The 13250-nt window shown below is 49.2% G+C and overlaps 1 long non-coding RNA gene across 2 annotated transcripts in view; it reads left to right on the top strand.

Annotated features, from left to right (window-relative positions):
• LOC146181413 (uncharacterized) overlaps positions 1 to 12005 on the top strand; it is a 36428-nt gene extending 24423 nt beyond the window's left edge. For both annotated transcript variants that reach the window (XR_014700206.1, XR_014700207.1), the window contains exon 3: positions 11205 to 12005. This is a non-coding gene — a long non-coding RNA (uncharacterized LOC146181413). The remainder of the gene's footprint in view (positions 1 to 11204) is intronic.
• The last annotated feature ends 1245 nt before the right edge of the window (positions 12006 to 13250 follow it).

The following is a 13250-nucleotide window of genomic DNA, read 5'->3' as shown; positions in this document are numbered from 1 at the left end:
TACAGTCGTGAAGCACACGTAAATGGCACGAAGAAGCAATAGTCTTGAAAAATTGCGGAATTCACCTCTCCTTCCGAACAGTATTGGTCTGCGCTGACTGACGGATGATAGTGGCGGGTGTCGCTGCGTGTTTCACGTTAGGGTCCCGTGGTTTTGTCACCATGGCGCCTTCAACGCTGTGGAATCCTATGAAGACTCTGGTCTTCGACATAGTCGTCCCAGCGGGGACCAGTCCCGACACAGTCGTCGACGCGGCGGCCTCGATAGTAGGTTTACCCGAAGTTTACTGCGTCCAGCCATACTCCTCCTTAATAGTCCAGCATATGGGCGCCCAGTCTTTTCAAGTTACAGTGAGGAGCATGGCATCCATGTCTCTAATCGTTGACGCCGGCTGCCTCGTCATCGGCAGCGAGCGTGTACCAATCGTCCCTGTTGGGCCTCAAGTTACCACCGTGGCCTGCCTTTTCCTGCCGTCTTACGTTTCAAATGAAGCGCTCGTCCAGGTCCTGAGCCAGCATGGTAAAGTCCTGTCCGTCACTGTGGGCCAGATGAGCTCCCGTAAGGGTGCTCTCACTAGGACACGGTATGTGCGGATGGAAATGTCTGCGTCGTCACCAGTACCCTACTATCTACGCGTCGCTGGGCATCGCGTAACCTTTGACTATAAAGGTATGCAGCGTGTTTGCCGGCGATGTGGCTTCTCGGATCTCTTTCGGGCGCAGTGTTCAGCGCCTTTTTGTGGACGCTGTGGTATCCACGGTCATCAGGGCGAAGGCTGCACTCTGCCCTGCCGACGCTGCAGTGATGACCACCCGACAGTGACGTGCCCGGTGCGCCGTTCTATACTCGGACGCAGCGGCAAGTGCGTTTCCTCCGCTTACACCCATGAAGATTACAGTGCCGGTCCCATCTGCCAAGCCAGCTGAGTCGGCTAAAGGCAAGGAGGAAGTGCAAATGGACTCTGTAGAGGGCACGACATCAAAAACGTTGACGAATTCGTCTACTGGTACAATGCCGGAAGGAACGGCCAGCAGTGATGACGTGCCGTTGGACAAGCATACGACTGGTCCATCCCAGCCTGAGATTGCTTGCGCGACGGCGGCTGACGTCGTGGTGGCCCCCGGATCGTCATGTGAGCCTACTGCTACCGAGGCAGCTCCTGCTACATCGTCACCCGAGCCTCCGTGCATGGCTAAAGTTCGCGGCGTCCAGGCTAAGCATGGAGTTCACGGAAAGAAGGTGCAGTCGGCATCTAAGACTTTGGAACGCAGGCTGGTCGTATTATGAAGCTGGCGGCGACGCCGGCCACTGCTGGCATTTCTAAGATTCGTGGAGCCTTGCAAAAGCAAACGGAACGCGAGAAGAAGCTGCCGGCATTACGAAAGGATTTAAAGGCGTCATCTGAAGTTGTGAGCTAAAAAAGGATTTGGACGATTCCAGCAGCTCTTTCAGCCTTGGTGTCAGACACTCCCCGTTGCTTTCACCGCTCAGTGAATGTGATACGGACATCGAGCTCCAGCGAGAAGGGCATATGCGCTATGTTTCATCGCCGGCCTCAGGATCGGATGCGCACAAGAAGGTCGCCCGGAGGAACACCCTCCTAAGAAGTCCCGTCATTCTTCAGGAGAGCCGGGAAACTCCGCCTAATGTGAATGCAAAGCACTTTCGTGGAGCCACCTCAGGGCGCGCATCTGCCTTAGTGGCGTTCCAAATTCAACACCCGGTATGGCATTAGGACTGAAAATTATTTCTAACCAACGCTCAGGAGTTTCGTAATATGCGAAAACAGAGGGCTACGGAGTAATTTCGACCACCTGGGGATCTTTAACGTGCGCTGACATCGCACAGCACACGAACGAAGTGGCGTCCGAGTGCTGTGCGATGTCAGCGCACGTTAAAGATCCCCAGGTGGTCAAAATTACTCCGTAGCCCTCCACTATGGCCCCCCTTTCTCTCTATCCACTTTCACTCCCACCTTCATCCCTTCCCTTACGGCGCGGTTGAGGTGTCCACAGAGCAAGTGTGACAGATACTGCGCCTTTCCCTTCCTATGAACCAACCAACCAACCAACAAAACAGACAGAAATAGTAGATTTGGCTTTCAGAACAAATTGTGATATCTTGTGTCTTCAGGAAACAAATTTCACTACTCTTTCTGATGTATTGGCCTTTAAGCGCGATTTTCATTTGGGGTGCTTCTTTTCTTTTGCCACTTCGCGCTCTAGTGGCGTAGGAATTGTGGTGCTAAACAGATCCCTTTTGCGCGATCATCCCTTCACTTATGACGGGTTCTGGCGTGTGCTAGCGTTGGTTGGTTGGTTGGTTCATAGGAAGGGAAAGACGCAGTATCTGTCACACTTGCTCTGTGGACACCTGAACCGCGCCGTAAGGGAAGGGATGAAGGTGGGAGTGAAAGTGAATAGAGAGAAAGGGGGGCCGTAGTGGAGGGCTACGGAGTAATTTCGACCACCTGGGGATCTTTAACGTGCGCTGACATCGCACAGCACACGGACGCCTCTTCGTTTCGCCTCCATCGAAACGCAGCCGCCGAGGCCGGGATTCGATCCCGGGAACTCCGGCACAGTAGTCGGGCGTCTTACCACTGCACCACCCCGGCGGGGCATGTTGATTGCTTATTTTCGGCTGTGAGGTTGCGCATATTGTGGATCTGTGCTCCGGCGGACTACAGCCTTAGTAATAATTTGCTTAAAGGGTTGGACGTTTACTTTTTAGACGGCCGCCAAGTAATAACAATGGGCGATTTTAATTGTGTCATAGACTCACATGTTGATGTCCAAAGCCCTGGTCGAGAGCGACCGACTTGGAACGCTCCTGAGCTGCAGCGCCTGTTTCAGCATTTTGCGCTTCTTGATGCGCACGAACTCATGTATGGGTCGAGTTTCTGCTGGACATGGCGTCGCGGTTCATCTGTGAGCAGGCTAGACCGCGCATATGTGCCGCAGTCCCTTTCAACGTATGTGTCGGCTATGGATGTGACCTTGCCTCAGACGCCCATTCGTATTTCTGACCACCGGCCAGTCATGCTCAGCCTCTGGCTCATTTCGTTCGTGGCATTTTGATGTGCGCGTACTACACGATTCGCGTTCGCGTGAGAGCTTGTCGCTAGCTTTACGCGTTTCGCTTCTGACAGTGCTGAAAATGAATGGGACACTCAAATCAATTTGGCTCATGCACAGTTCGTTAGAGGGTCGTGCACTACGTCATCGAGTGTCTCAGGAGCTGGTAGAAACAGCTGCAAAGATCCGCATCACACACAGAGCGGGTAGACATACCCCTCTGATGCGCGCCTGGTGTGAGGAGTTACATGGCCGGTATCAATGCCTTATTGGAGCCTCGTCCCTGTCAGCCTGGCGTGGAAGCCGTAGTCTATCTGCAAATCCTGAGATGCTTTGATTTGCGCGGAGAACTTACATCCATAGCTCAGCATTGAGCGGAGCACCCCACTCTGCGTCCTATCAAACTAGGGATTGTATGCGCTTATTGACGCACTTCAAACTAATGGCGTGTTCAGATGCTATGATTGATGTAGGAGCTGTAGAGACGCATCCAATGTTAGCTGGGTTGCCGCTGGTCAGCCCGGAGATGCATGATGTGCTTTGTGCACTTCCCTCTTTAGGAGAGCTAAAGACAGCTTTAGAATCAATGAAAACGCACCTGGGCCTAATAGGCTCCCTGTGGAATTTTATTTGGGTTTCTGGGACGTTGTCGGTCCAGCACTGACCAATGTCCTTCGACAGTCATTTAGAATGTCCTTTGAGCATTTAGATTTTCCAGCCAGTCTTCGAAAAGGGAGAATAATTTTGATCCCAAAACGCGATCCTGGGTCATCTCGTCCAGAAGAGTGGAGGCCGATCACCCTTCTAAACGTAGACAACAAAGCTCTCGCAGCCATCGTGATTCGGCGCTTGAGGGGTGTTAACCCAGTTTGGACATGGGGATAGCATATCGTTGTGACATCAGCGACTATTGGCTGCTAGACCAGAGCTAATTTCAATATTAAAAACAAAAAATGCCCACGAATATATTACTTCCTAATGCGAAATTTGAGCGCAGCTCATCAGCTGTTTCATCTTTTCGATAAATTGAGGCAAAACGAAGAGGCGTCCGTGTGCTGTGCAATGTCAGGGCACGTTAAAGATCCCCAGGGGGTCGAAATTACTCCGTAGCCCTCCACTACGGCTCCCCTTTCTGTCTTTCCACTTTCACTCCCACCTTCCTCCCTTCCCTTACGGCGCGGTTCAGGTGTCCACAGAGCAAATGTGACAAATACTGCGCCTTTCCTTTCCCGTGAACCAATAGAGAAAAAAAGGCAAGGATTTCGAGCAAGGCACATAAGCACAATTACATACTTCTTTTAACACGGTAGCGTTAAGGAGCTCGTGTCGCAGAAAAGCCGGTGTCGTCGGCGTCCAGTGAGCGATAAATCCCGGCATGCACTTCATAAATAAACATGCACTTCATAAATAAAAAGCAAGTTCCAAGATGGGCTGGGTGGGAATCGAACCAGGGTATCCGGAGTGTGAGACGGAGACGCTACCACTCAGCCACGAGTTTTTTTTTTTTCTTTATTGCCGGTCATCACCAACACACAACAAAACCAACAAAAACGCGCTACAATCAAATGCTCAAAGCAGAGCGGTTACCACAAGCATGACACTTAATACAGAAGCCGGCAGGCTCATACGAGTTGCCTTTGTCAAGTTAAAATTCCTTCAGCTCGCATAGTGGTTCGACTGTTAAAATCCAGCCTGGCACAGTGGTCTTCAATTTGTGCATTTCAACCAATGCGTGTATACTCTCGCGGAAGTAGAGCCTTGCACGCGGGCGTCAGGGTCACAGTGAAAACCCGCCATTCTGGACCGCCATAGACTGTGCAGGCCTATTAGCATAACCGTATCAAGTGGAATCCCATCACGAGTTCGATGCTTGAAAGCGGTACAAAAGCGCTTCTAGTGAGTTCGATGCTTGAAAGCGGTACAAAAGCGCTTCTAGTGTATGCGGTGTTGCCTTAGAAACATGCCGTAGAACGTTATACTGCAGTGTATATCGGTAATTATGAGCATGTTACCTAGAGAAGTCGCAGTTACACGAGTAGCGAAGTACGTTTCCGCTACATTTCTTCTGCGCTCTGTGCACATGCAGAGCCATCTTGCAGCAAACACAGAAGAACCCCTCCTCGCAATGTGCGGCGCTGCCCCGACACGTGGCGCGCCACTCGCCCCTGACGTTTCGCCGTGCACCCTCACAGGTTGTAGAATCAAGCGTCTTTCCTTTCTTTAGATCACTATCTTCGCTCACCCGCTTCTCCCCTTCGGGCCGCGCGGGTACCGGTGCGAGGATGCCCCAATACCCTTGCGTTTAGTAAGTTTTCTCGACGAGGTGCAATAACGCTATCGCGTTCCACTCTTGAAGGCGAAGCTTAAGCGTCCTCCAAATTTTTTTTTTTTAGTTTTTCACACGTATTCCTTCAAGAAACACTCCACTAACAGTTCTTGGCCGTCATGAAAGAAGCTTTGTGGTCCGAGAAATGAAGAGAGCAATTGAGTTATCGGGAGGTTGCGGGAGGCAGCGCGTGGGTCCATAGGAACGTTGCGCAACGAACAGATAGCAGCGACTCGCTGACGCCGCTAGCGAGTGAAGCGAGCCTGGAAGCGAGTGAGAACGGGATGCACGCACCGTGATCCGCCGCTGTACGGTTGCTTTCTGCGGATGAAGGATGCTAGCGCTATTGTATCCCCCTCCGGACCGGTCGTCTCGGTGCGCCCTCATACTTGTGGAGCGGGTCGGCGTTTCCGCAACCGGAGAGCACCCTCGCCTCCACTCAGGAAGAGGGGGGGGGGGGTCTCCTCTTTCTGCATGGCGGCGACGGTGTTCTACGCAGCACGTTGTGTTGACTAGCTAGCGACGTCAGTCAGTCGCTGCTAGCGCTGCCTCCGGCGACCCCCTTTTTTTTCCCTCGTGAGCTCCGGTAGCTGCGCGCGCTCCTGCCCCATCATTCGCCGCTGAGTGTACCCCCCCCTCCTCCTGCGAGGCTCCGGTGGCCAAAGCGCCGGCTCGAACGGGGGGGCTGAAAGGGGGGCGGAACTGGTTACGAGGCCGACGCCGACGCCGCCGCGAAACCCAGGAACGGCCGCCAAAGAGCTGCGCTCTGAAATAATATTAAAACCTACTGCACCGAATGAGTTCAAATTCTCTCCTTAAGGGAATGGGCAGATAGGTCACCGCCGCTTGCGGCGGGGGCTAGCCTGCCACCGAATTTTTATCTGTTGTAGGCCATCATTGCACCCGCCGCCGCTTCGGTGGCGGACGACGGCTGTTATTGCGGCGCGCTTCTTTCTCTCCCTCTTCTTTTTCTTTCTTCTCTACTTTCTTCTGTCTGCACCCCGCCGGGGTGGTGCAGTGGTAAGACGCCCGACTACTGTGCCGGAGTACCCGGGTTAGAACCCGACCTCTGCGGCTGCGTTTCGATGGAGGCGAAACGAAGACGCGTCGTGTGCTGTGCGATGTCAGCGCACGTTAAAGATCCCCAGGTGGTCGAAATTATCCGTAGCCCTATCCGGCTCCTCTTTCTCTCTTTCCACTTTCACTCCCATCTTCCTCCCTTCCCTTACGGCGCGGTTGCGGCGTCCACAGAAAAACAAGTGAGACAGTTACCGCGCCCTTCCCTTCCTATAAATAAATCAGCTAAAGGCAGCGGAGGTGGCTCAGCTACAGAGCCAGTAGCAGGCCCGTGCATTTTCTTTTCCTTCTTCCTACAGCCACAACAACAAAAATGAGCTCAAATTTCAAATATATATGATTATAATGTGTGTGGAGTGAAACGCAATAATCTGCTTATACTCAAAAGTTAGCTGTCATGGCCTCTTTACCCACACCATGTGAAGGCAACGCATAGGGTATGATTGCCTTGTCTGGAAGTCACGGGTTTGACAATTTGGGTTAGCAACCAGGCACGGTTGCCTGCTGAAATCATTATCATAATCTTAGTAAGCCTACCTAAGTTTTCTGTAGTCAGAACGTCTCATCCATTTTTTAAATTATTCAGTCACATGAAACATGTGACCAGCTTCGCAAATTTCTGTCATGCCCTTCCGGACTCCCTGCTGTCCAGATTTAAAATTTTCTTATTTTGGTATTCATTTCATTACGTTTAGAGTGTAACGTTTGTTTTATTTTACAGGCATGTCTTAATAATGTCAATTTCATGATTTCACGTAAAGTTTGGATAACGACGTTTATTTTTTGAACCAGCGTGCATTATAGACTGCGTTTCTTCTTTTTTAGGATAAACGCAAATTTCTTAACTTTACAGAGCTTTAGAGCTTTAATCTATTTTGTAAAACTAATATGGAATCGCTTTGCCCACATATTGAACACCACGTTCGCATTATCCTCTAAATTCAAATACATGAGTATTCGGGTAACCCGGGTTCGATCCCGACCGCGGCGGCTGCCTTTCGAAGGAGGCGAAACGAAGAGACGTCGGTGTGCTGTGCGATGTCAGCGCGCGTTAGAGATCCTCAGGAGGTCGCAATTACTACGTAGCCCTCCACTGCGGCTCCTCTTTCTCTCTTTCCACTACCACTCTCATCTTCCTCCCTTCCCTCACGGCGTGGTTGCGGTGTCCACAGAAAACAAGTGAGACAGTTACCGCGCCTTTCCCTTCTTATAAATAAATCAGCCCAGCCCCAGGTGTCCACAGAAACAAGTGTGGCAGATACTGCGCCTTTTCCTTCTTGTGTACCAATTAATATTAATAAAATGAAATTAGTAACTTTTTTTGAATGTCTAAAAATTGAACTGTTCTCGAAGCCTATGTAGTTTGGTGCACTTCTTCACGCAAGGAAAATAATAGTTATCGCTAACTGTGAAGCTTTCATAGTTACTAGGGACGTGGAAAAAAAGTGCAGGACACCGCACAATACAGCGTAGAGTCTGATTTAATCGTCATTATTACTGAAACTGTTATTGAACGGAAATTTTGCTTCAGCAATTTGTGTGGGTGTATCATCCACGAAGGTTTCGCTTAGCGCAAATAAAAAAAGAAGTTCCTATCACTGCAGAGTTCAGAGGTGCAACAATCATTCTGTTTGCTTTTGAAAAAGACGCGCATGGCGTTGCTTTGATCGTAGCGTAGAACAACAACCTCCCGTTTGCATTCCTCCAGACACCTCCAAAATATTTAGTATTTTTGTATCACATAGCAGAATTAAATGTTATTCACAGTAAAACATTCGCTACAGATTACGGTACGTTATGGAACGTTTTTGGCGCTGCTATTTTACGGAATGTCCACAAATATGTTCTGAAAATCTGTGTAAACCTGGGATCATTTCTCACGGCTCCCTCTGGATTGTAACTTCTGTACGCATTTTACGTCATGTTTTCTGCATGTAACTTACAAACGCACTGCTCCGCGCTGCCTGTGTACGTGGAGTCTCGTGGTTCAGTATATGCGCGTAAGGCTTTAGCAGGATGATTTATATGGCAAACCGTGGGGTATTAGCCTTCTCCGCACTTCTAGGTCGTCAGCTTTGAATACCTCCTGTTCCCTCCTCTATGAACACCTCCTCCAACAACAACAGTGATTGTTGTTGTTGTTGTTGTTGTTGTTGTTGTTGTTGTTGTTGTTGTTGTTGTTGTTGTTGTTGTTGTTGTTGTTGTTGTTGTTGTTGGTGCTGTAGGAAGAAGGAAAAAAAATGCACGGGCCTGCTACTGGCTCTGTAGCTCAGCCAGCTTAAAAAACTGATTTATTTATAGGAGAGGAAAGGCACGGTAACTGTCTCACTTGTTTTCTGTGGACACCGCAACCGCGCCGTAAGGGAAGGGAGGAAGATGTGAGTGAAAGTGAAAGAGAGAAAGAGGAGTCGTAGTGGAGGGCTACGGAGTAATTTCGGCCACCTGGGGATCTTTAACGTGCGCTGACATCGCACAGCACACGACGCCTCTTCGTTTCGCCTCCATCGAAACGCAGCCGCCGAGGTCGGGTTCGAACCCGGGTACTCCGGCACAGTAGTCGGGCGTCTTACCACTGCACCACCCCGGCGGGGCAGCTCAGCCACCTCCGCTGCCTCGTGCAGACAGAAGAGAAAAGAGAGAAGAAAAGGAAGAGTGGAAGAGAGAGAGAAAGTGAAAGACGCGCGCAGCAACAACAGCCATCGTCCACCACGAAAACGGTGGGGGGTGCAATGATGGCCTAGAACAGATAAAAATTATGTGGCAGGCTAGCCCCCGCCGCAAGCGGCGGTGACCTACCTGTCCCAGAACGGTAGCCACGCACCGTTTGCGGCGGGCACCAGCTTGGCACTGGTGATTGTATGTGTTGTAGGCCGTAATTGTACCCACCACCGAAGCAGGGGCGGACGACGGCTGTTGCGACTCGCGTGTTTCTCTCTCCCTCTCTTTCTTTTTTCCTTTCTTCCCTATTTTTTCTACTGTCCGCACGAGGCAGCGGAGGTGGCTCAGCTACAGAGCCAGTAGCAGGCCCCTGAATTTTCTTTTTCTGCTTCCTGCACTCACAACAGCGACAAGAACGCGGTGCTTCGCTGGAGAATTTTTTTAATTCACAGGAAAGGAAAGGCGCAGTATTGTGAAAATCTGAGCCGCGCCGTGAGGGAAGGGAGGAAGGTGGGAGTGAAAGTTAAAATAGAAAAATTGGAGCCATAATAATAATATTTATAATAATAATATTAATTGGTTCACAGGAAGGGAAAGGCGCGGTAACTGTCTCACTTGTTTTATGTGGACACCTGAACCCCGCCGTAAGGGAAGGGAGGAAGGTGGGAGTGAAAGTGGAAAGAGAGAAAGAGGAGCCGTAGTGGAGGGCTACGGAGTAATTTCGACCACCTGGGGATCTTTAACGTGCGCTGACATCGCACAGCACACGGACGCCTCTTCGTTTCGCCTCCATCGAAACGCAGCCGCCGTGATCGGGTTCGAACCCGGGAACTCCGGGCAGTAGTCGGGCGTCTTACCACTGCGCCACCCCGGCGGGACCCATAGTGGAGAGCTGAAGAGTAATTTCGACCCCCTGGGAACCTTTAACGTGCTCTGACATCACACAGCACACAGACGCCTCTTCGAACCCGGGAACTCTGGCACAGTAGACGAGCACCTTAGCCAATGTTCCACTGCAGCGGGGTAGGTGGAGAAGGAAAGAACCAGATTTGTGAAAAGCAGAGCGGACAGAGTATTGGCGAGCCTCACTGTACTAGTTTCATTTCAAAAGACCACCACTTCAGTGGTGCACGTCTGGTATATTAGGTTTCTGAGTATTGGTGACATTTTCTTTACTACAGCCATTTTAGTGATGAGCGTGCGGTCTTCGCAGTGACAGTTTAGTAAGCATAGTGCCGAAAAATTCCGTAATTGGCATCGGACAAATTTATCATCCTGAAGGCAAACCTTTCGCAAGATAAAATGTTTACGCCTTTAGGGGATACTTCTTTTGCGCCTGTAGAGTTCGTTGACGAACGGAAAGCCTGCACAGATGGACAGGCGGAGAGGCGATTAAAGTTTGAGAACACAAACGATAAAACGGCAGGTGATGAGCTTATTCCTGTAATGATATTCGACTGGTATTTGCTGTTAGCGTTCAAAAAGGAGCCAAGAGCTCTGTAAACCACTTCAAGGCTATCTCCGGGTGCTCGCTTTGAGCAGTGGTTGGCCTGGGACCCAGGGAGCCTCATTACACTTTCATATGTGCTCCTAACTGATCGTCTGGTGCGGTAGGGCGCCATTACAAAATTGATAAAGTTTACCTTCAGTGATGTCCTCTCAAAGCTTCTGTACTTAGCTCTGACCGAGTGCAGTTTATCTATGCTTTCTTTTTGACGTTGTGATAAATCCTTTGCCAAGGCAATTTCGGCTCCTTGTATCACTTGCCTTTTCAACATTTTAGCCTTTAAACATAGCCACCATTGAGGAAGAAACGAGAGCTACTGCTATTCAATTTCCCGAGATCTAGCGGTTCCCTACTTTCAGCAAAGAGGGAGGGGGGGGGGGGGGCATTACCATTTTGACAACGAATATTTCTGTATAAAACTATGTGGTCGAACAATTAATCATTCTTACAGATTCCGTCATGAATACATGTTTTGTTCCGAGATTAGCATTGCATATATTGTTTCTTTGCAGACTAGTACAAAAAACTTAAGTGAACACTAAATTTTTGCACACCGCAGATTCTCCACCGAGACCCTCTTCAAGCTCAAATGTGCCGCCCAAAAAACGACCACACAGTCCGACACCCCCTGGTTCTCCGACAAGACAATCCGTTCCTCCTGGTTCTCCGCAAGGAGGTTACCTTCTTCACTTCACAGTGCAAGCGAACACACCTCAAGGATTTCTGCCTCATGATGTTCCGTTGGAAAGTTTACCGGCCTGGGCTTATGTTCCCCCACCTCAAGGTGCTACATCTCAAAGTCCTCCGAACAGGCCTCGTGGTTCACCGCCTCGTGGCACTCCGTACGAAAGTGTCCCGAACAGGCCTCATGCTTCATCGCCTGGTGGAGCTGCGTCTAAAGGTTATCAGTCTAGTATTATCACGCGTCGTCGTTCGTGGCCTCAAACTAACTTGCGTCCTATTACTTCCCGTAAGCCTTCACTACCTGATATCAGAAGGGATCGCTTGTCTTCCTCGTCGTCCACATGGTATTCAGGTTCGGTAGATTCAGATTACCCTGAAGCATTTTCCCCACCACGTTCACCGTTTTCCAACCAATAGAGGTCTTGATCAGTGCCACGCCTAGGCAAACATGGTTGACAGAACACAGGACTTCACCATACAACATGCCTTCCAGTCAGCAGCCTTGATAGTCTCCTATATTGTACTAGTACATATTATAGTTAGCGTATTCTAGCATACTACAGATTCATATTTCGGCAGAGCTCCCTGCACTCCAGCAGTCACATATCCGATCCAGTGAGAGTAATCCACGATCTGTGTACAGACCAAGGAGTAAAAGTGTATCTCAATTGTGGTGTATGTTTCGTAATTTTCTTTTCAATGTGACAATTTGAATGCAAAGCGTCTTGCCATGAATTTCGAATACTTTACTCGCAAATAATCATATCGCGCAATTAAATTAATTAAAATACCTAATGACTATACCCCGTAGGAGCCACAAAAAAGTTGGAGCAACTGATTCTGGCCATTCGCATCAGTCCACTTAAAATTAACTTACAATGCTATTTCACCACATTATTTGAAATAATAACGGAAACTTTTTTTACTCACGTTCGTACTATGTATTATCATGATGACATTTTAAGTGCCTAACTAATTGTATGCACGTTTTCAATCATACCTACATAAAATTTGAACCCTATCGATCACCCAAGGATAAGCAAGAGAAGTTTGGTTGGTTTGGTTTCTGAGGTTTAACGTTCTAAAGCGACTCAGGCTATGAAAGACGCCGTAGTGGAGTACCGCAAGTTTCTACCACTGGGGTTTTTTTAACGTGCACTGATATCGCACAGCACACGAGCGCCTTGCTTTTCACCTGATGTCCCGTACTAGGGACCCACCCTAACATTTGTAAGGACCCGATCTTCAAAGATTCGGCTCATGCATACCTCCACCCCTTTTGAGTCATTGAACGTTTTTCACCACCATCATCGAAAAGCGGCCACCGGAGCCGGGATTCGATCCCGCATCCTTGGGCAAGGAGTCGAGCGCCCTAACCACAGCACCGCCACGGCGAAGCGAAGGTCTAGAGAAGTACCGATCGACTAAGTGCGGTGCTGTGTCACGTTCTCTATTTCCTGACACTCCCATCGGTAGTTGTTTCGGACCATGAGGGTATATAAATAAATAAACAGCATTCCAGGAAATGAAATCTTCGAACATGCTGCACACCAAATAAAATGTCTTACCAGTGCGAAGCAAAGAAACTGACATGCTCAACAAACGCAAACATTCCTATTGCAGAGGCGTTGCTTCTTATAGTTATTATAGTTAATATTATTTACAAATACTGCAGGCTCTTCTCTGGACTATGCAGAAGTGGATGCAGAGAAAAACATATGTAAGCTTCTATGTATGCTGGAGACAAAAGAAACCTAGGTTACCTGCGAACTGCAGAATATAGAAATTTTGTAAATATTTGGTTCAAGTATGTACTCATAACACATAGACGAGTACAAAGGCATTCATTTGTTTTTGCTTTTGTGAATATTGATCAACCAGTGGAATCACCATGATGCCCTAGATGGTTCATTCCCACCTG

Source organism: Amblyomma maculatum, chromosome 8, assembly GCF_055883805.1.
Source record: "Amblyomma maculatum isolate TAMU_Amacu chromosome 8, ASM5588380v1, whole genome shotgun sequence".
Taxonomy (NCBI): Eukaryota; Metazoa; Arthropoda; class Arachnida; order Ixodida; family Ixodidae; genus Amblyomma; species Amblyomma maculatum.
The sequence above is the reverse complement of the archived record's forward strand: the minus strand, read 5'-3'. Positions and strand labels throughout refer to the sequence as shown.